The sequence below is a fragment of the Perca fluviatilis genome, chromosome 7, assembly GCF_010015445.1.
Source record: "Perca fluviatilis chromosome 7, GENO_Pfluv_1.0, whole genome shotgun sequence".
Lineage (NCBI taxonomy): Eukaryota > Metazoa > Chordata > Actinopteri > Perciformes > Percidae > Perca > Perca fluviatilis.
In genome coordinates, this window is record NC_053118.1 from 7,083,930 (window position 1) to 7,107,063 (window position 23,134).

The following is a 23,134-nucleotide window of genomic DNA, read 5'->3' on the forward strand; positions in this document are numbered from 1 at the left end:
TGAGTCTGTTAGCATCAGTGCCCCAGCAGCCAAGTATTCTTCTCTCTACGCGAGTCATAAAAGCTGCAAGGCTACATGTAGTTCAGAGTCAAGCTAAGGTCAATCCAGCTTTGGAAGTCACACTTCTACGGCACAGCACACTTTGGAGACTTTGGCACTTTGTGCCGGTTCACTACAGTAAAATGTAAGCGCTAATCTGAGGGGCCTGGAGCAGTGTGCTTAGTGATGAATAGGGATTATAGTGCTTCTTTAAATGCTGCAGTAGCTCTGTCTGTTTGATGTGCTGGTATTGTGCTGCGGCTGATTTGCATTCCGATGCTCGTCAGCGGCACAAAGCCGCGGTTTATCCCTCGCGGCGGGAAAAACAGCACACTGATGAGCTCTTTGACCACCACTATGAAGAAGTAATTGTCTGAAGGCGCGTTCCTTCAGGCCGACCTATTGTTTTATGAATTAGCCCGAAATTAATTGCAACGCTGAGCTCTTGAGACAACATTTTTCCAATACGCAGTTCTATTTCTGAGTGGCTGTGTGTGTGATGTGTTTGTGATTTGGTCTGCTCCTCTATTGATCTGCAGGGCCCAGAGGTGGCGGGCAATGTGGAGCGCACTGCAGAATAACAATGACACAGTGATGGAGGGGCAACATGGACACTCTTTCTTCTGGAGAGAAGCCAGAGGCATCAGCAGGATCCTAAATCCTGATAAACACAGATGTGCTATCTGGGTTCAAGGGGAATTTAGGCCAAGCAAGGGTGTGAATATTATTGAACATTTGTCCACATGCACAATAGGGCTGCACAATATGTCAGTTTTTAAAAAAAATCTACGCAATATCAACTGGTGCAATATACTAGAGATGGTCCCATGCCATTTTTTTTCTTGCTGATACCGATTCCGATACCCGATTGGGTGTGTCATATATTGTTATATTATTATATATATATTATGTTTTAACATCTGCATACCACTATCCCTGTATAGATATTATAGGATTTCTGATATGGATGTGCTATGATTTTTTTGTTGTTGTTCGGCCTGGCTCAGGTTAATCTCTTGCATTACAATCTCTTGTAATCTCAAACATGAACAAATCCAAACAATGAATGCCGTAGAACTTAATTATCCAGTTTGACAGTGAGTCATAACGGAAAAAGATAAACTACTTTGAAATAATATTATCTTCGGGTCTAAATTACGTGGTATCGGATCGGTGCATTAACTGCAGTACTTAACGCCGATACCGATACCAGCATTGTAGGCTGTATCAGATGCTACTCTACAATAAACTCCATCGTGAAAGGCTGTGACATATCGCGAAAGACACTCAGAGATATTTTAGTATTAGTTGAAAGAAAATATCAGCAGAAAACTGCACTTTGAAATGCAACGCATTCTTTTTTTAGTGGAAACCTTTTTTTATATTCAATTCAAAGTTCAATTTGTTCAATGAAAGAATGTTGGAAATGATTTCCTTTCATTCGTTTGAAAATCAAAAAGCAGTTTGTTGTATTTTAGCAGAATACTGAAAGCAGCTGAAATGCAAAACTGAGCACACTTTAATATCTGCTTATTTGTTGCAAGTAATATCCTTCTGGCGATATTCAACAACGTTCGCATTTCGCATATATTTTCCTTAATATCGTGCAGCCCTAATGCACAGACACACATGCGCACATAAACGCACACACAGACTCTGAAAGCCGTGTAAACAGCTGGAGCGCTGAGCACAGCAGCTGGAGGCTTCATCCTCTCTAGGTCATTCACTTCTCCGTCATGGCCAGCATTAAGTGGATATGGTGCTTCTGCGGCATTATTCGCTTTTGTCCTTGTCAGTCGATTGGCACTTTCCTCCGAGAGGTATGTGGCGGTTAGATGTGTTTGGGCTTTTTTTCTTTTCTTTTTTTTTATGAGGAGGAGTGAAGGTCAGCAGCAGGCCTGAAACTCACTCCTACATATCCTCTGTAGCTTCTGTGACACACTTCTTTAAAGAATCTGACTCAGTGTGCCTGCGCCCTGTGCAGGGTGTACCGCCAATTATTCCATGCAGGCAGCGTGAGGTAGGTGGTGTGAACACACCGGGCTCATTTTAATAGCCACCTGAGGCGGACCCCGCCTCTTGGATCTCACTCTGGACTTTTCCTGTTCAGGTAATTAATGTCGGTGTGAACATACAGCTGCTGTTCATGTGTCACATTCCTCTTCCGATCACATGTGTTTACCCACTGTATAGTCAATGTGTTTAAACCTATTTATTCACCCTGTCACATACAGTATAGTCTATATCGACGACGTTTCATATCCGGGATTGCTCCGGTGCCGCCAGAAGTTCTGCCGAATGTCCCTCATTTTTGGCCAGATGTGCCCTCACCTTCCTCTTTCTTTGTGTTGGCGTTCTAAACTCCGGTTGGATTTCTGAGGACTATGGTTAACTGCTCCTCAGATCTCTGCAGGGTAAATCCAGACGGCTAGCTAGACTATCTGTCCAATCAGAGTTTTCTGTTGCACGACTATAACAACACATGTTCCACCAAAACAAGTTCCTTCCCTAGGCTATTTTGCAGGCTTAGCACCGCCCGATATGATGGTGATTGGTTTAAAGAAATGCCAATAAACCAGAGCACGTTTTTCTCCCATCCCGGAATGCTATGTGGACTAGCAAGACCTTCTTCTGCAGCGCTGTGGAGGAAGGTCTGGACATGCGAGACTAGGTCAGAGCAGACACAAGAACACAGAGCACGAGCAAGCGTTCAGCTCAGAAGAAAGCATGCGACTGTTGAATCGGAGCTGTGTCTGCTCCACGTCTGAGCTCTGCGTTGCCAACCATCAAGGACCAAATTCCACTGAAAATGAGTCTTTGATGGATCCATCGATATGAGTCTCCTGCCATGCTGGCTACTGTTTAATGAGGCAGCATCTCGGTGGTTGCTTTATGTGCGGTCTGTGGCCTTTGGCTGTGCACACACTCTCTCTGACTTTGAGCCAGTCGAAACACTTTTGGTGTTAATCATGTGGACGATTATGCTTTCATTTCACAGATACAGCGGTGGAAGAAGTATTCGGATTCTTTACTTAAGTAAAAGTACTAATACCACACTGTAAAAAATACTCTGTTACAAGTAAAGGTCCTGCATTGAAAATGTTACTTTAGTAAAAGTATGTAGGGATCGTCAGGAAAATGTACTTAAAGTATTAAAAGTAAAAGTACTCTATGCAGAAAAATCATCCCATTGTAGAAAGTGTAAAGGATCCAAACAGTTGTGTGTTTAATGGTCTAATCGTTTCAGCTGGACTTGTAGGCCGTTATATTGTTGGCTAGTTTACTTTAGAGTAAAACCTCAGATTTGATAAACTAAATGTGTTTTGTGTGCAGAAATCTTAATGTGTAAAGTAACTAGTAACTAAAGCTGTAACAGATAAATGTAGTGGAGTAAGAAGTCCAATATTTCTCTCTGAAATGTAGCGGAGTAGAAGTAGAAAGTGGCATGAAAAGGAAAGACTCAAGTAAAGTACAAGTACCTCAACATTTGGACTGAAGTACAGTACTTAAAGGTACAATATGTAACATTTCTGCTTTAAAATGTCTAAAAATGACCATACCTATGTTATATATTTTTATGAGTTGTGTTCTTACACTATCCCAAATGTTTCCACCAAATGTCAAACCCAGAGAAATCTGTTATTTTATTTTCAGACACTGTGTCAGTACCCGATCCGTTCCACCTGCACAATCCGTTCTGCGCATGTGCAAGATGACACGTATGCCATGACGTAGGCGCAGATGATAATGCTGCGTTCATGCCACCTCGAAATAACAGGCACCGCCCCACTGGTTACGTTGTTTCTGCAGCTAGATTCAGTCTAAAATAACGTAAAGTCAAACTTAATGGGAAAAGCAGGCTACAGCTAAATTAAGACATTACAGAAATAACAATAAAGACAAGTATTGAGTGATTGTATTTTAAATGAGCACAAGTAAAGTAGAACTGACGTAACAGCTGTTATATATGTTAACGTTTATTTTCAAGTTTTATTTTGAGGGTCTTTTAAAGTTTACATGCTGTCTCAGCTAGCGGTTAGCCGAATTAGCTGTTAGCTAAACCAACGTTAGCTTAACTGTGGAGGCTAACGACAGACCGCTGCAATCAGCTAGCGGTTAGCCGAATTAACCGTTAGCTAAACTAACGTTAGCTTCCCGGGGGAGGCTCCGTATTAACCGTTAGCTACCGCTATAATCACCTAGCGGTCCGCCGAATTAGCTATTAGCTAACTAACGTTAGCTGGAGGCTAGCGTGTGAACATCTTGCGCATGCGCAGAACGGATCATGCAGGTGGAAGCGGTGCCGTTATTCCAAGGTGGTAGTGGAATGAACGCAGCATTATCATCTGCGCCTACGTCATGGCATACGTGTCATCTTGCACATGCGCAGAACGGATTGTGCAGGTGGAACGGATCGGGTACTGACACACGGCACGTTTCCTTTAGTCGCCCGTCAGTGGCGTCATATAACCTTTCACCCTCCAGTTACTCTAACTTCCGTCAGAACACTGGCACCAAGATGATACGTTCAGGAGTAATTGTAAATCATACAATGTCACAGAAAAAAAATACTTGTGTTTTTTTTGGCCATAAAGCCTCATTTTGTGATTAATTACATCCCACTTTTTATCACAGTAATACAACAGATACCTTATTTATTTTGAAAGTTCAATATCGACAAGTAGCTAACATTGATGCTAATGCTTTGTGGGTAACATTATGAGGTTACAACATCATTCAACACGCTTTAGTATGACTGTTTCGACCACAGTTAACAGGACTGGGCTAACCCACGAATAACTTCACTAGCAACGTTAACTGTATAGATAGACGATTAATCTAATGCTAATTTAGCCAGCTAGCACACCCCGGTCTGTCTGCCTCACTCCCCCGGCGCAGAGAGACTCAGTCGGGGATGACAGCTGACAACAGCCCCGGGACATATAGCTAGCTAGCTATCGTTAGCCCCCAGTCAGCTATCAGCCAGCTACTTTTATTACAGCAACCCCCCGGCCAGAACTTATCTCCAGTGCCTGGTGCTTACGACGCTAACGGCAGTTTAATTAAACGTCGGGAAACGGACCATATCAGACCAGGCACCGAGTCACAACAGCGGCCATCCATAGAGTTAGCTACATCTCCGCAGCGCTACCGGTGTATGTGCTGAAAATCTCCTCCCTGCCGAATTTCTCCCCTCTTCGCGTTAAGCTGTCTTTACGGTTAGCTAAATTAACCTGACAAAAGGTGAGTTAAGCACCAAAACGAAAAGTTAAGATTACTGAAAAGTGAAGGGGAGATAATTCCGGGCAGCTGGGAGATGTTCTGCTGCTGCACAACCGGCATCGAACGTCCTGGCTCCGCTGGGGGGGGGAGATTCCCCGACAATCCCCACCCACACCTTTCTCTCAGCCTCGTTTAGTAGCTAGCTAGCATTACAACAAACCCCGTCCGCCCCGGTGTTGAAACGATCCAAAAGGTGACACTGATATGTGAAATATTTTGTGTTTTAGCTGCTGGCTACTGTTAGCTTGCTGGCTCACGAGCTAACTGGTCAGCTACAAATAAAAATCTAATCAAGAAAAACGTAATTATGTTGGGGAAACTGCAGCTATTTTATTAGAATGAATAAACGTAACGTGAATAAACTTGAACGGGTAAACTCGTCCGTGAACTGATGTATTCTAACTGTCAGCGAAGGTGTTTAGCACTTAAAACTCCCATAATTCCACGCAACTTCCCAACGTCATCAAAAGTCCAGTTTTACCGTCCATTGTTTTGGTTGAGAGACCCCTAGTGGCAGAAAGTTACATATTGTACGTTTAAGTAAATGTACTAGGGGTGTGCAAAAAAATCGATTCTTATTTGAATCGCGATTCAAGCTCTACAGATTCAAAATCGATTCATAGAATTCCAAAAATCTATTTTTGTGTGTTTTTGAATCGAAAATTGATTTTGAATCAAATCGTGAGCCTAAAAATCGATATTGAATCGTGACATTTTCTGAATCGTGCACCCCTAAAATGTACTTAGTTACATTCCACCACTGCATATATATAGAAGGCTTACTTGATTCTATACACATGTTGAAGGGGCTTTTATTCCTCCGCAAATGAACAATAAAAAGTGTATTTTAGACTGTTTGGCTCTATATGTACAGTAACTCCTCTCCTGCCCCTACCGTCACCCTAGTTACCCGTTCACAGTATATGTGTGAATGAATGTGTCTGTGTTACCTGCTTCCGGATAGAGTTGGGAGGGTGTGCAACACTGAATAATGAATGTCCTACAGGCTTTTGCCCCCACTATTCTGCACCTTGCTTGCACACATTTAAAGTGTGTGTGTGTGTGTGTGTGTGTGTGTGTGTGTGTGTGTGTGTGTTGACAAGATGCAGATAATCTCCTCTGCAGTTTTTTACGGTTTGAACCGATTGCTGTCTGCTGTGGCTTGGAAATCGACTCCGGTTTAGATCCCATCTGAGTCTTATTGTGAATTTCACACCTTTTTCTGTCTCACTACAACACAATAGACATGGTGTGGTTCCTGTGGCAACAGGCCTGTCAGTCAAGGTCATCCATGACCGAGAGAAACAGAGCAGAGAGTGAGACTGTGTGAGAATGCGAACAAAGGAAAAGTCTCCTCTATCCGATGATTAGTATTTTGTAGCGTGAAGGAGCGTGACATGATTTGGGCAGGTTGTCCTCTGTGTGCACTGATGAATTGAGGAAACAGGTTATGGAGGTGTTCTCAAAATACACGTTGTGACGCACACACTGCTCCCGTACCACGTTATACCATGTTATATTTGAAGTGATCATCATTAAGTTCCATTCTCTATCATTGGTGTGGGGCTTTTAAAGTATTACTTAAGGAGTGTCACGATTTTCACAAAATGAGCTTTTGATCACGACTATCAAAATCAAAAGCATTATTGGCGATTTCCCCAGTTTTTTTTTCTCTCTCTCCACCCACCTACTTAAGCACAGCCGAAGAAAACGCAACGGACGCATCACAGCTTACCGGCTGGTAACATGCAGCTGAAGACTCAAGGTGACGTTAGAATTCCGGCTGGTAGCATGCAGCTAAAGACACAGGGTAACATTAGCTAACAGGCTGGTAGGATGCAACTAAAGACACAGGGTAACGTTAGAATACCGGTTGATAACATGCAGCTAAAGACACAGGGTAACGTTAGAATACTGGCTGGTAGCATGCAGCTAAAGACACAGGGTAACATTAGCTAACCAGCTGGTAGCATGCAGCTAAAGACACAGGGTAACATTAGCTAACAGGCTGGTAGGATGCAGCTAAAGACACAGGGTAACGTTAGAATACCGGCTGGTAACATGCAGCTAAAGACACAGGGTAACATTAGCTAACCGGCTTGTAACATGCAGCTACAGACACAGAGTAACGTTAGAATACCGGCTGGTAGCTTGCAGCTAAAGACACAGGGTAACATTAGCGAACAGGCTGGTAGCATGTTGCTAAAGACACAGAGTAACATTAGCTAACAGGCTGGTAGCATGCAGCTAAAGACACAGGGTAACATTAGCTAATTGGCTGGTAGCATGCAGCTAAAGACACAGGGCAACGTTGGCTAACCGACTGGTAGCCTGCAGCGAAAGAAACAGGGTAACGTTAGCTTAACTTTTCCAGACACAGTGGCCACTGCTGGAGTCGAAGATGACGGAGAAATAACAGAAAACCCTGCTGCTTCCCTCAAGTCACCGTGGCAAAATTTTGCCTTCCCCGTGATTGAGTTATGGAAACAAACTTTGAAGTTAAGCATGTGGGCTTCGACAGGTCTACATGGAGCATTCAGGTGCACCTCGTTAAACTAATGGTGCAATCAATTGCACCTTGTAAACTGAGAAACTTAAACTGTTGTTGTAAAGTATCCTTCTGCCATCTTGTGGCTCTTATTGTGGCATTGCTGGGGAAAAAGAAGTTTGAATTGAAAATTAGATTATATTGTAACCTTAAAAGTCAAAACGAATGGAGGATTTGGACAATCTAACACCCGTATTCATACATTCATCTGTCTTTGCCTACTGGTTAGGCTTGGGCTGGTGTAAACATTTGGATTTGATATCATGCCTAACACCGGACCGGTATACTGAATTTTACCACTTGGGGCCCTATTTTTACGATCTGAAATGCAAGTATAAAACGGCAAACGCAAGTAGCTTTGTGGGTCGGATCTTGGGCGCGGTTGCTATTATACCAGCGGGATAAATGACTCTTGCGAACGACGCAAATCTAAAATGGGTTGGTCTGAAGTAGCAACATTACTCATAGGTGGGGTTTGGGCGTAACGTGTAATAAACCAATCGGAGCGTTATCTCACATTCCCTTTTAAAAGCAGGCGCGATTGTTCCATGGCGGATTGCTATTATAATGGCGGATTTGCTAGGCGCACGCTCTTAATACATCCATGGGCGCACGCCAGGAGCGGTTCACAGCCGAGGAGACCGTCATTTGCTATTGATTTTTCTTTTTGACAAAATGTAAATAAAGAAATGTCACAAAAACATACACAACACACACTGCTTGAAATGCAAGTTGGATTTAGGGCAGTAACACCGCCGGCGCCAGGTTGCTAATGTAGGCTACTTTTTAATCTGCTGGAAGGTGTCCTAGTGACAACCGGTTATCATGAAAGGAAACCGGTTTAGCTTCATACGCTGGACCCGGACCGGTGAAAGCGGAAATCGACCTAACTCTACTAGTGGTTGTTGGGAGAAATGGCATTGTCTTCTCTCTACCGTGCTGCTAGACCGTTAAACATACTGTATTGTTGTGGTGGTGGCTACACCTTCCAGACATTTCAATTCATCTGTATTGGATCCACACTTTCAAATGACTTAGCTACAGTTTTGTTTCAGTCAGTGTTTCTCTCTCCAGCCAAAGGCTCTTTGCTGACGCCCATAAACGTCCCGCACACAGCAAAATAAGAAGAAAAGAGAACTAATCCAGGCAGAGGGCAGGCTCTTTGCCGATATAGACACCGTCACACACTTCTAATCAGTCATAAGTGATGATTGAAAGGGATTATTTGTGTATTAGTCTATACTATATTGTAGGGCTGGGCAATATATCGATGTTATATCGATATCGTGATATGAGACTAGATATCGTCTTAGATTTTGGATACCGTATATAGTTATATGGTATATGGGCTGCATTACAGTACAGTGATGTCATTGTCTGAACTTAACAGGCTGTTCTATCACAGTATTTGCCTTTAACCCCTTTGCCATTATATCCACACTTTTGATGATTATTTATCTAAAATCTAATTGTGAAAATATTTTGTCAACAACAGTTAGTGCTTTCACAAAATATTTGAGCAAATACTTCGATGTCGATATTACCATATCGTCGCAATATTGGCATCTGATTTCAGCCCTACTATATTGTTTTTTTTTGTAAAATACTGTATATTATACCTTCAAGAGGTGAGATAAAAATACACTAAGTACATTATAAAATGAAAAATTTCAGACAAAAAGTTGTCAAATATATTATTCAGACAGAGATCAGTCAATCGGAAAACGGTCAATGTCATTAGCATGTCAGTAGAACCTGGGGTTGAATCTATTAGTTTTAAAAGGTGCTGCACGCTAGTTACTCCTCTCTCCTGCCATATTTGGGAACAAAACCCATTTTTACTGAGTGAGGTCATAGATGATGAGGAGGGTTTAATGTGTTCTTATCGTAGAATCTTATAGCACTACTCAGTGCTTTGGGCTGCTCAGGCACCCAGGTTTCAAATTTCATCTGAGGTGCCCAGTGAGGCAGAAAAAAAAACAAGCCAGGTCTAACGCAGCTCATCTTCACTTAGCTTAGCTCAGCTCACATTCACACACATTCGTGCCGAAGCTGCATCACTGTAGCCTCAGCTGCTAGCTGCTAGCTGCTGCTGCTGCAGACACTGTTTTGCTTCCTTACGCTCATCCGGGCTCTACCATCTCAGCTGAGCGGGGGGTCCTCTAGGGTTTCAGGATGTCCTTGCAGACTTTTTTTCTCCCTCTCGTGTGCTGCATCGCACCCATTCTCAACCCCTCGCAACCTCCCCTCTTTGTCCCTCTTGAGCCACGAGCTCACCGTCTCTCGGGGCTGTCGGCCAGAAACGGCGCCGCCTCCTAATAGCCTCGGCCGCCTCAGGTTTCACTCCCCCCTCTGATCATAGTACAATCTCATCATTTCCAGCTTGCAAAGGGAGCGGAAGAGAGGGAAGAGAGAAAGAGAGAGAGAGAGAGAGAGAGAGCGAGAGAGAGCGAGAGAGAGCGAGAGAGAGCGAGAGAGAGAGAGGGAGGGAGGGAGGGAGATGTTTTGAGCTGGTTTGCAGGGAGAGAGGTTGGCCTGAATGCGTTCTGTCTGCTCTTCAGAGGCATCCAGGTGAGCTGTTTCCTCCTGGAAGGTAAGAGGAAGGCTGAGATTAGTGCTTATTCTGTCCTGCATCCCTTGCCACTACCTTTCCCCCCCCCCCCTTTCTTCCCTTTGCTTTGGATACATAGCTTCTGTTAGCGTGTGTGTTTGAGTGTGTTTTTGAGCGTGAAGATTCTTCCCCAGACATGCCACACACATTGTACGAGGCGATGTGCAGATGCGCGGGCATGTCAGTATATGTGCATTAATAGGGCAGATATCGGTTGTAGATATGCATGCATGGTGTGTGTTGTTGTGGTTTTGTTTGTGGGGGTGCAGGGTGATGATGAGCTCTCATGTAGCATGACAGCTGGAAAGGGGGATGGCCCACCTGAGTCTCAGTGTGAGGATGTGACGAGAGACTCTAGGGATGGGAAGGAAGTAGCGGGAAAAGGGAGAAGGCAATGTATGTATGTGTGTGTGTGTGTGTGTGTGTGTGTGTGTGTTTAGCTTTATCTGCAGTTTTTTTGCTACAAAGTCTCATTGTTGCCTTCTGTCTGACACAACATCAGAACTGCCCCCCCAAACACACACACACACACACACACACACACACACACACACACACACACACACACACACACACACACACACACACACCCCTTCACCATCACTGCCACACATCCCTTCTGTGCTAATAGGTAGCATTTCCGTTTGTGGCGGTGGAAATGGGAGCTGATGTTTACTGGTCTAATGGACGGGATGCTCTGCTGCAGCATTTTCCTGCTCACTCTACAATATGTCGTCCTACTTTGGGCAAATTTGCAACACACTCGTCTTTTCCGAGCCCAGAGGGATGGAATGTGGGCACTGTGGGTAGGACGAGGAAGAGAGACGGGGACAGGCCGTTTACCATCTGTGGCAGCTTCTCGTGGACGCTTAGAAGGGCTTTCTGCAGGGCCATATGCAGCTCCTCGGGAAGGCAGCAGGCCAGGCTGTTAGGAAAGAGTGACAGAGAGACGGAATAACGAAGGAGGGCTGAAACAGGAGGAGAGGAGTGTCAGGGTGTCGTGTTTGAGAGAGAATAAGTGTTGTCAGGATACAGGGCCAAATCTACAGTAGTGTCATCTTAACTGGGAAGCAAATCCAAAGTTTGCCTCAGTAAATTCTTTTATTTTGTTTTAATTATATAAAATCTGTCGCCTTGCAGCGCCTGCCCACAATTTCCACTTCTTTCATCATGGCCCTGGCAAGGTGTGTGTGTAGGGGGGGGACATGTAATTTCAAGTAGGCTTTCTAATAGATAAGTGACTTAAGCCTTAAGATTTCTGTATGCTCCACACAAACTAGGTTGTACAAATTGTCGTCCGTCCGTACCTGTTTTTGAATGGCAGCCCAAAACCCTGCCGCCATATTCTCCTCCTGGCTGCTTCCCACTGTCTCCCTGATCTCTCTCCAAGTACTCAATTTATTTTGGCTTGATGCAATGAATCGCCCTAGTAGCAATAAGCGTTGTGTGGATAGGATAGTTCCTTGAAAGAGAAGATCAAACCCTGCCTACTTTCCCATCTCCGTACTCCTGGCCTATTACTGTTTAAAGTGGGCGTGATTGTTGGATTGTCTGATTTGGAATATTACATTTGGCCATTTGAAATGGGGGGGTTCCAAAGTGCCGTTTGACAATCTGTTACACACTTTCTTTGAAGCATACCAATGAAACCAATGATTTCCAAACTTTTTGACTTGGGACCCTTTTCAAAAATGACCATGAGCTTGTTTGCGCTGCAGGAAACTTTTCCAGGAAGCCAGAAACCATTTCAAGAACCAGACACTATGTTTACATCCTCTGCAATAGTTTCTAGTGTACCTGCTCTGGAGGTAGTACTTTCTGATAGTCCGGAAACTATTGGGTGGACTTTGCATTAGTGAACTTTGCTCATAGGTCAAACAAAACCCTGTGGCTCCTACAATTCGTCTAAAGTTTTAGTGACCGAGTAGGCAGCACTGTGGGTCACAGGTGACAATTTTAGGGCATGGAACAGACTTTTCTTGTACTGGTTATTGACGTTAGAAACAAACTTAGGCAGTCTGTAAGGACCTTTTGTCAAAGGTTACATATTACTATGAGCTGTGAGCAGTTTATCCAAAGCGGTTGGGAACCACTACTACCTATAGTCGACCGACCGGTCCAGTTTCAAACTATCCTTCTCAGTCGATACCATGACGGATGTTTTCCAGACTAAAATCACATTGTGGAAACGGAGCGGCTGAAAGTAGGCTGGCTTTGTGGGGCTGTATTCAAGCAGCAAATAGTTGAAAGCAAGGTTATCTTCCTCTGTATTTATACCAGCTCTTTGTTTTGATCTTGTCCTCGATGTAGTGTACCCTCCAAGGCATGTTTTTTGCTTGTCTCCTGTGGAGGTTACTACTAACTTGAATACTTCATCAAATTAATCCAGAGGTTCAGTGCTGGCTCCTGGAAGGAGAGGTCAGGTATCTAACAAAAGATGCTTTAATTTGGATGCATTTCCCCAGAGATGGAGTCAATGGCACACGGTGTGATTCATATCAAGTGGCTACAAAATGAAGGTGTTTGCTTAAGTGGCACTTGTGACAATGAGTCAGCAGTGAATGCCCAACTAGCCCTGTGATCCACATCCAGTTAATGGCATTTTGTTACGCTGATTTCATGTGGACACTCTTCTGTAACATCTCAACATCAGACACTAAGGACTACACAGTACTGCATCCTAATGACTGTCTATGGATGGAACTATTGGTTGGTCCACCATTTTGGCCTAGATTGGAATATCTCAACATAATGGGTTGCCATAAAATTTGGTACAGCCATTCATGCTCCCCTCAGGATCCCAATGTGATTGATACTTTGGTTTATGACAAAATACTTGCAAAACTAATGGCATTCCCATAGGCCTCAACTTGTACTTATTTTACTGTTTTTTAATGCTAATGTTCGCATGCTAATGCCCTAAACTAAGATGGTGAACCGGGTAAGCATTTGTGATTGTGTACATGTTGGCGTGTTGAGGTCAGCATTCGGCTCTGTTGTGCCTGACCGTAGACTCATGTAAACACATTTTTACAGACTACAATCATTTTACCACGGGGAGCACTATTCAGCCTGTGAAAGTTGAATGTATGATGTACTGTATATTGTAAAGCTGTGCCTCTGCAGGAGCTTTGTCTAGTCTGAGAAAAACACCTTGCCCGATGATTTCATCAGGGTTATCTCAATTTGGGCTATAAAAATACTCATTTACAATGGGAAGCTTGTGTTTCGGACTGCTGGTGGTGTGGAGCAGGCACTTAACTAGCAGGTGTTACAAAAAAGATGCTTTCAGTTTGCATTATTGGCAGTGTATGACCCAGTATAACCCATATTGGAATCTTGGCCTCTGCTGCTTTTGATTTTGACCATTATTTTTGTAATCTGTCTCCTGTGAGTATGGAACCGTATTCAATTGCAATACTAAATCACACCTTTAATCATATATAAGTGTATAGATGTGTATACATATGAAATACATAGTACAGGTGAATATGTTGCAGACAATCTGTAAATGAACTAACTAACGTCAACCATTGACTAACAATGATGAATGGTATGGCATATGGGAAACTAAATACCATTTGTGTCCATGTTTCTGTTTGTTTCCTATCTCGACCCCCAGAACAGTACATTTAGTGCACTTTAAGAGAAAAGCAGTGATGCTGGAATTGCAAGAATTTTTAAAGTAACTTTGGAAGCCAGACTTAAGCTAGTTTATACCGCGGTGCCGTACCGCCTAATTGCTAGAGCGTTTCCCTAAAGCGTTGGGATGCACTGTCAGAAGCGGTTCCTTTAGCCCAACGGTTACCGCTTAAAGTTCAGCACAGTGAACTCTGTGCGGCAGAGCAGAATATGTGCACGTTCACGTGGGCCGCATACGCTTCATACCCCTACCACCGTGATCAAAACCGCCTCCCGTCTGCCGACTTCCCCTCATTGAAATGACTGGAGGCAGCAAATTACCGTGCGGCGATGTGAAAGCCCCTTTAAGTGATGACAACTTATTCTGATGCTTTTCCAGCTTAATGATGCATCCAAACGCTGTAATAAATCTCAGAGAAGCCCTTGTGTTTAGGGACACAGAATGAGAAAATTGCCACCAGCATTGTAACAAAGTGAAAAGTTTCTCCGTTTAATAAAGTATTGTCATTACAATGCTGTGCTCCTGCTTAAGTTTTATGAAGATGAGCGAGGGTAGAGGCTGTCAGGGCTGGTTTAAAAAAAAAAAGAAAAGAAGTTGGTGGGGTGGAGGATGAGGTAAGGTGCTTGCCAGGTCACAGCCATTCTCCTGAGTGACTGTGCGCTCTCATGATGCCGGAAGTGCCGGGAAGCCAGCCAATTTAGTCATTTGTATGTCGATGCTTTCTATTCTCCAGAATCCCAATCAAAGTCCAGCTGTACTCATCAATGGGAGGTAGAAGGCCTGGCTGAGTCACTAACTGGCCAGAACATTTCCTCCACCAAGTAGTCTGCTGGATCTCAGAAACCTCCTTCAGTCTGGCTGCTGGCGGGCAGTGGTCAATAAGTTTGAACTGTGAAGCTTATTTGGAGTTAGAACCACTGATACACATGGGAACAAATATAAGCAGCGATAAATGCATAAAATGGGGGATAAAACATGCGGGGTCATGGTCCAGTTTGTGATCATCACAAAGCAAAACAACTGCCTGTAGTTTCACGATGGTGCAATATGTTACAGTTAAACAGAACTTAATTTACCACTGAGATCCATCAAACAAATCAGATTTACCTTTGCCTTTTGGACAGGAATCTGAGGGGAACAACTTGCTTCATCAACTTAATAAGAAACCCATTCCGATCTATCCAAAGTTGTTTCTGCGGTGATGTAGGTTTAGTAACAAAGAGACACTATCTGGGGCATCAGTTGGCTTATTCCACCACGTTAATTAAGAATTCCAAAATATCTTAAGGTTGGTGTTCAAAATGATGAAGAGGCAGGCACAGCAGCAAAGTAACCAAAAAATGCATTTACATATTCTTTTTTTTGCCGGTGCACTTAATGAGAGTGACTTGCAGTGAGGAGTCACATTGGCTTTGACAGGAGGCCAACGGAACTGAAGGAGATCGGAAACTAGGTTGGTGTGTGCCAAAAAGGAAATGAACGTATTCCATCACAAAATAACCTCTAAAATATTAAAACTCACAGATTTAATAAATCTTATTCATGTGTATCTGTGTAGAGATTCATCACAATCCGAGCCCAAACGCCAAGGTATGGGAACGAGTACATACCAAGTGTCTAAAGACAAAAGTTTTGTATAGCTGTTCACAATGGCCGTTGGAGCAGCGCTCTCTTTGGGTGAGTCTCCTCGAAGATATTCATGGTTTTACACGAAAAGTGACGAGAATTGGTGTGCAAAGATTCAAAAAACATACAGCAGATATTTTAATTTGGCTTTACACGATGTGCATATGGCTTTCGACTTGTCTACGAGCCGTTTTGGAAAATAAAAAGCGCCATTCAGAATTGTGTTGCTGCTGCATTTCTCCATCATGCCTGCAGCCTGCAGCAGGAGGATGTGTTACGAGGAAGTATGACAGCTTGATGATAAGTAAAGGTGCGGTAAAGGGTCAAAATAGTAGCCTGTTAGGCACGACGCAAAGCCGAGTGTAGTGTAAAATAAGCTAATAAATGGCGGCATGCGATAAAAAAAAATGTACGCGTTATGCTTGGCCCTTAATCGCATTGCGATTAACGCGTTAATGCTGACAGCCCTGTTTTTTACATATAAGAATGTTGGCGTTGGGGAATGCATTTGATTCACAGAAATTAGGTATTATTTATACATTAAACCAGATAAAGTTAAAAGAACAGGAGAAGAGTAATGTGGTGGGGTGCTTAAAGTAGCACAAATCAATATTTTTTTTACATGAATTTATCCAGTGACTACATGCTATGTGCTCATAGTGATGAACCCACAGGGAATCAACACCTAACTCTACAGAGCGTGTTAGCGTGTTTCAGCTCATTTTTTGGTTTTACAACCCGCAACTTTAATGCTTCGGTTCAGCCCCACTACCAAGATGCAGTGTTGTAGTCAAGACCACCAAAACCGAGACCAAGCCATCGCCAAGACCAGAGTGTATCGAGACCGAGACATGACCAAGACTTTGAGGGGTTGAAACCAAAGACGGTAAAATAATGGACACAGCTACGCCATATACTTCGACGGAGACCAGTGAAGTCACTTTTCCGGTGCTGGCTGAGCGTGCTGAGCAGCCTCAAACTGAGCTTGACGATGTAGATGTGACGTGAGCAACCTGTCTGAAAGTTGGAAGTCTTCTGGTAGCTGTGCCGAGAGAAATCTCAATCATTCCCAATCTTGCAGAGACGGAGAGCGTAGGTATATGTAAGGAGATAACATAAGCACAGGCTAATTATTGCTAACTAAAATGCTAGTTAACATTAGTAATTCAACATTTTAATTAAATAAGTAATTAATTAATTTAATTAAACAGTTAATGTAAGTCCAAACTGCCTGTGAGCTTCTCCTGTACTATACCGTAATTCCTCTACTGTGCGACAGAAAGTCACGTGGTTATGACCCAATCGTTAGCCTATTTTTACAAAAACGTCTGCTACGGAGCCATAACGTGAGGTACAAGGTAATGGAGCCTTTTATACATTGTCGTGTTTCTTTAGAAATAAACAATGGACAAACAGAGTCTTTAAACACTTCAGATGTAAAGTTATTCGCTGTCAAAGTGACATGGCAGTCAATGGGATGCTAACGGGAGGTGATGGCTTGTTAGCCTACAATCTCCCCATAGGAGGTACGCTTTCCAGATGCCCGCTTACCCCCTTGGTTGAAACCGAGTCAAGACCAAGACCCAGACCAGTGGGAGTCCAGCCCTGCATGCCACAATACAATGTGGAAAATGCTAACCATAGGCAAATTGATTGGAATCCCATCAGTCCCATGAAAACACCCAGAGAAAACAAATTAATATTCTTCTTCATTCACCTCTTTTATTGCCATAAGTGTATCACGAGAAATGCCTTGATAAAATAATAAAAAGGCATCCATCGTCTTGACCAGTCTTGAAATAAAATCCAGAGTCCTCTTTATCTGATATGAGACAAGACATAGTAAAAATGCGGCCGATTCCAAGACGAGACCGAGACCTTCAGAAAGTGGTCTTGAGACCAGTCTCGAGACCAAGACTGATCTTGAGTACCACAAGACTGCCAAGAAAGTAAACTTTATTAATCCAGCAGTTGGGGGTTTGGTGCTTTGCTCAATGAGGTGAACCGGCACCTCTCCAGCTACCAGTCCACACTCCGTACTTGGTCCGTGCAGGGACTTGAACCGGCAACCCTCCAGTTACCAAGTCAAGTTCCCACAGACTGAGCGCCTGCCGCCCCAATTTTACCCAAATTCTGTGAAAGAGCTCTTATAAACTGTTTGTAAGCAAATTTCAGGAACAGGAGTCTTCTTCTTCTTCGCCCAGAAAAAGAAAAAGGAGATTGAAAAGAGCAAGAGACCGGCGTCCTCAGAAAAAAAGTGTGGAGGCTACCGTAGCTGTAATACGTACTTTGAACTGCGTGGTGCGAGAGAGTTGATTGCGATATATGATCTCAACGCTAGATGGGAGAAATTCCCACACATTGGACCTTTTTAAAGCATGTGTGGCTTGTAGCTTCCATGTGTTGGCTTCTGCCTCGCTGCCTCCCTACACTTGCAGTTCGGCTGGGATAAATCAGAGTCACACACCAGGGTTTTTCCTGCATAGATGGATTTTGGCGCCACCCAAAGAGGTTTTAGCCAGCCCCAAAGGAAAATCAGCAACACCAAAATGATAAGAATTGTGACTTAAAAATAGCAATTCAAATCCACTCTCAATGTGTTTTTAAAAGCAATTTACCAACCATCACGGTTGGTAAATTACGGAACATAAACTTGAATATGAGAACTAGTCTCAGTTTTATCTCCAGAGTCGAGCTGCACTGGTGACCCCTGGTCATTTATCTAAATATTAGTATTATTCGTTCAACCAGTTTTGTTAATTGGGGTTTTATTTACTCAAGCATAATATACATTTTTGTAAATCAAATTGTCAGTAATAACAGGAAAATGTAAATATTTCTGTCAAATAAGGTAACACAGACTCTTTGCCTTTACTCTACCACCCAAAGGCCCAATCTGAGCCATAAAAAACCATGCACACCGCTCCACTACATGAGCCATATCAACAGTATGAGACATAAGGCAGCACGTTCCGCTGAAAAACATCACTTAGTCCTACCGTTACTGAAATGTCACCACACTGACATGTCCGCTTACCCCTCAATCACATCTTCTTCTGTTTAACTGTCATTATTGTATCAGTACATCATTCCTTTCCGTTCACCCATCTATAGTTCAAATCTCTGCAGGCAGGCAGTGACCAAGGCATCACACAAAAGCTGTTGTGTTTGAGTACGCACCAGCTAGACACACACACACACAGACACCAAACACAAACACCTACATCTGCCATTCAAGAACACTGAAACAAAGGCTTGTGCGCTCCAGTAAGTGTGAATGGGAGGAGGATGAGGTGTTTTTTCCAGTCTCTCCTCTGGTGTATCGTCTCTCTATCGTCTTGAACCCAGAATGATGAGCCCAGGCAAGCCGATAGCCCTGCTTTGTCTCGGTGAAATGGAAATGTGATTCATACAGTGGGTAAGTCCTGTCTGGGCCCAGTTAATATGGCTGATAGCCGTGAGTTAGCAGAGCACGTAAGTAGGCTTCATGGCTGATTGGTCTTTTATGGCCTACGTGGTCCTTGTCATCCTTCGAGCCAATGTCATCAGTATCTACTTCTCTGGAGATAGTTGCATTAGCCTGGGCCTGCCCACTGTGTTACTGTCTACCTTTTCCATTACTGTATGACAACGCTAAGATAAGATGCATCTTAAAAGATCCCTGTGGGGCAATGGGGTCACTGCAGCAGTACAGAATAATTTGAAGATAGGAAAACATTGCAGTTTATGATCCTTAGTTTACGTGTGTGCATGTGTGTGTTGGCGGTGGTGGCAGAGGGGAATAGTGGTGATTAAAGAGGCTGTCCTTCAACCAGAATCGATATGGTGTAATTGCATCCGTGGCGGGGTTTTCCTGTCTTGGCGGGGTGTTTCCAACCTGGCAACGGAGGAAAGCCAGATGTAGCAGGAAATCCATGTTGGCATAAACCAATGAGCAAAGCCTTCCTGTTACCCTTATTTGTCTTATTTGGACTTAAAGCTGCTTTTATTTTCTTAATAGATTAATAAGAACAGTGGAGTATAGCTCCGTGAAGATGTTGCTGTGGGTTTGTTACTATAAGAGACCACTTTCACATACAAGTACTTATTTTAACCAGCGTTATTTAAGTATGTTGACAAGAATTCTACCAGAATTGCTTAAAGGCTCTGACACACCAACCCGACTGTCGGCAGAAAAGGCAGTCGGACTGATCAGTCGGCTCCCGTCTCTCAAAAAACTGCCTCGGAACACACCGAAGTGACGCCGACTTGAGCGGATGTTCTGCGCGTGCGCAAGACGTAATACATCTCTATAACAGCAGGCGGCGCTAATCTGTATTGTCGCCCAAAAAATGAAAACCGGAAATGACGGAACATCTCTCTAGACCACATGTTTCTCAAGGCGCGCGGGCCAAATCCGGCCCGTCGCAGATTCTGATCTGGCCCGCACATCAATTTAGGTTCACCAAACATTTTGGACCACCTACTTTTTGCCACTTTTCCCAATGTTTTGGTCACTTTTTCTGACGTTTTTGTCACTTTTTCCGAAATTTTGGTACTTTTTTTCCCAGCTTTTTGTCACTTTTTCTGAAGTTTTTGTCACTTTTGATAGTAGTCCAGAAGGATCGTTTTCGTCATTACTCGCTGAACGGAAGAAAATACGATGGCTAGTAATAAGAAGATACTGGTGTTGTCAGCTCTCGGGCTTCTTCTTGTGGAAGAAGCACTGATTCGCTAGTCAAGGGCTAGCACTCCACCAATCAGATTGGCCATTGAGTCTGACTGCCCACTGGCAGATTCAACAAGTCAAATAGGCCCAAATGGATGCCGACGGCACCGAACACACCGAACAGACTCGAGTCACCGACCTCGCCAGACTGTCCGACGGCCGGTAATCGGGTTAGTGTGTCAGAGCCTTAAGCTGTATTTGTACATGCTCTCTGGACAGAACATAATTGGCTGCTGTTAACACATACACTAATATGAAATTGCATAGAGCTTATGGAAACAGAGATTTAAGAGTAATATGTCCAGGGGTGACATGCTTCTCCAAATCTATGATTTGATGTCACTATTCCATTCAATTTTCAAGCACTGATGGCAATGTCACAATAACGGCCACTAGATGACAGAAGGGTACTTTACAACAACAGTTTGAGTTTCTCAGTTTATGAGGTGTAGCAAAGTTAACAAAGTAGTCTCCCATTGCCAGACCTATCTCCACAGCACTGTGGAGTAACCGAATGGCTTCAGTCAACCGATTCGCATCGCTAGAATCGGGCCATCATCTGATTCTTGGTCCATTTAGTAGTGATGGCCAAATGAAGCTTTGCGAACCATTTTCTTCATAATTTTACTAGATGCCGTTCTCGGTTTGAAGAAAAACACTCAAGGAATGGCAGCTCAGTGTGCTTTCAACCCTTTGTTTAACAAAAAGTGCCATCTAGTGGGCTCAGAAAATAAAGAAAATGGTTCTCGAGGCTTCATTTGGCCATCACTGCCATTTAGATCAATCCAGGGGTCCGTGTATCAGGGTAGTCGTAACGTTGATACTCCAACCGATTACCAATTCGTATGGGTGAATCTTTACACCGCTACTATTATCAGTTTCATTTACATCTTTTTTTATTTTATTTTAATTTTTTTAACCTTTTATTTATTCAGGCAAGGTTCAAAAAAGAGAGGCAGCCTCTCTTTTGCAGGAACGCCCTGATCACATTCACCCAGTTACACATTCATACCTGGAAGCTGCCCAGTACAACCCCAGTCTGAGCAGCTCTACTGGAGCGGTTGGTGTTGAGGGCCTTGCTCAAGGGCACCTCAGTGGTGGTAATGAGGGAGGGGCAAGCGCTGCTCTTTCACTTTCTCCACCCAGATTCCAGATCCCCTGTCGGTCTGGGGATTGAACCGATGACCTCACAGTCACAAGCTCACTTCTCTAACCTTTAGGCCACCACTGCCTTTAAATCTACAACATACAGTTAAGCAGTACGTACTCTACAGTAACCCAACAACAGACCAAGCACAGCATCTATCAGTATCCATGGTGACGGATGAAGAATGAATGCAGAGTGCCCTCCATAGCCGTAAGGTTAAGATGCTACGGGCCGGTTTGAGGAGATAATCTGCTCCCCGTCTAAGGAAGGCAGTGATCGTTTCACAGTAATGAATAGATAATAGTTGCCTATACATGATTTTTCCTGCATAGAGGATTTTTTGGCGCCCCACCAAAGAGATTTGAGCCAGACCCAAAAGAAAATCACCAGCACCAAAATGATAAGAATTGAGAATAAAAATAGCAATTCAAATCCTTTTTCAAATGCGTTTTTAAGAGCAATTTAGCAAACAACCGTTGAACAAGCAGAACATAAAGTTGAATATGAGAGCTAATCTCAGTTTTATCTCCAGTCAGCCTGTACCAGACTCGTGATTTATTTAAATATTATTATTATTTTTAACCAGTGTTAATTGGGGTTTCATTTACTTTAGCGTGATATACATTTTTGTTCATGAAATTGTCAGAAATAACAGGAAAATGCATAGATTTCTGTCAAACAAGGTAACACAAATTCATTGCCTTTTACTGTACAAAGGCCCATTCTGAGCCAGTATGAAGCCCTGCTATCTATGTTTGTTCTTCACTCTTGTATGTGTAAAAGTAAGTATGAGGGCACAATAATGTAGTAGACTTGTGGGGGGAATCCCCTGTGTGTAATTTCCATCATGATGCTGCCGTCAGGGAAAGGTGCATGATTAATAGGTTCTCTGCAGCAGCCCGAAGTGAAGGTTGATGTGTTGTTGTAGGGAAGTCCTAATGCTACAGCATGCATACATATTTTAGACCATAGTGTGCTTCTACTGGTCTGCACAGAGCCAACACCTTTGGGATGAACTGGAGCGCTGACTGTGAGCCAGGCCTCATCTCCTAACATCAGGGATGGACCTCACTAATGCTTTTGTGGCTGAATGGGAGCAAAGCCGTGCAGCTAATGCTAAATCATCCGGGAACTAGACGGCATAAAATAGGTCATTATATATTATAATTATATTATATTCTTCAATAAAAATGAGAATAATTATACAAAAATGATCCCTCCCTTCCCTCCAATATCGTGAATCATATCACAATCGTAATACAAGTCGAAATGATTGCAATTAGATATTTTCCTTCATATCGTATATATAGCTTCTATTGTTTTTTCAATCTGGTTCAACTTTTTCTTCCCCATGTAAAGTTTTGTACAGATTCAGTATTGAACGTGCCGGGGATGTATCCGTCTTCATCCATCCATCCAGCTGTCTCTCCATCGATCTGTCCAGCCATTTCTATTTGCTTGTCCTGTCAGGGTCATGGGGGCAACAAAGCAGCCAATTAGGGATGGGGGTTCAATAACATTTAATTGAA

At 43.3% G+C, this 23,134-nt stretch overlaps 1 protein-coding gene across 6 annotated transcripts in view; it reads left to right on the forward strand.

Moving 5' to 3' along the window:
- cdk14 (cyclin-dependent kinase 14) overlaps positions 1 to 23,134 on the forward strand; it is a 253,273-nt gene that overhangs the window by 44,767 nt on the left and 185,372 nt on the right. Inside the window, exon 1 of one of the 6 annotated variants that reach the window (XM_039805598.1) lies at positions 1,784 to 1,859. The exons of 2 other annotated variants lie outside the window; for them this stretch is intronic. The gene's annotated coding sequence lies outside the window, so the exon portion shown is untranslated. Of the gene's footprint in view, positions 1 to 1,783; positions 1,860 to 2,078; positions 2,150 to 10,374; positions 10,464 to 23,134 lie in introns of those variants that run through there. 3 more of the 6 variants (XM_039805600.1, XM_039805599.1, XM_039805601.1) reach the window with 3 other exon arrangements.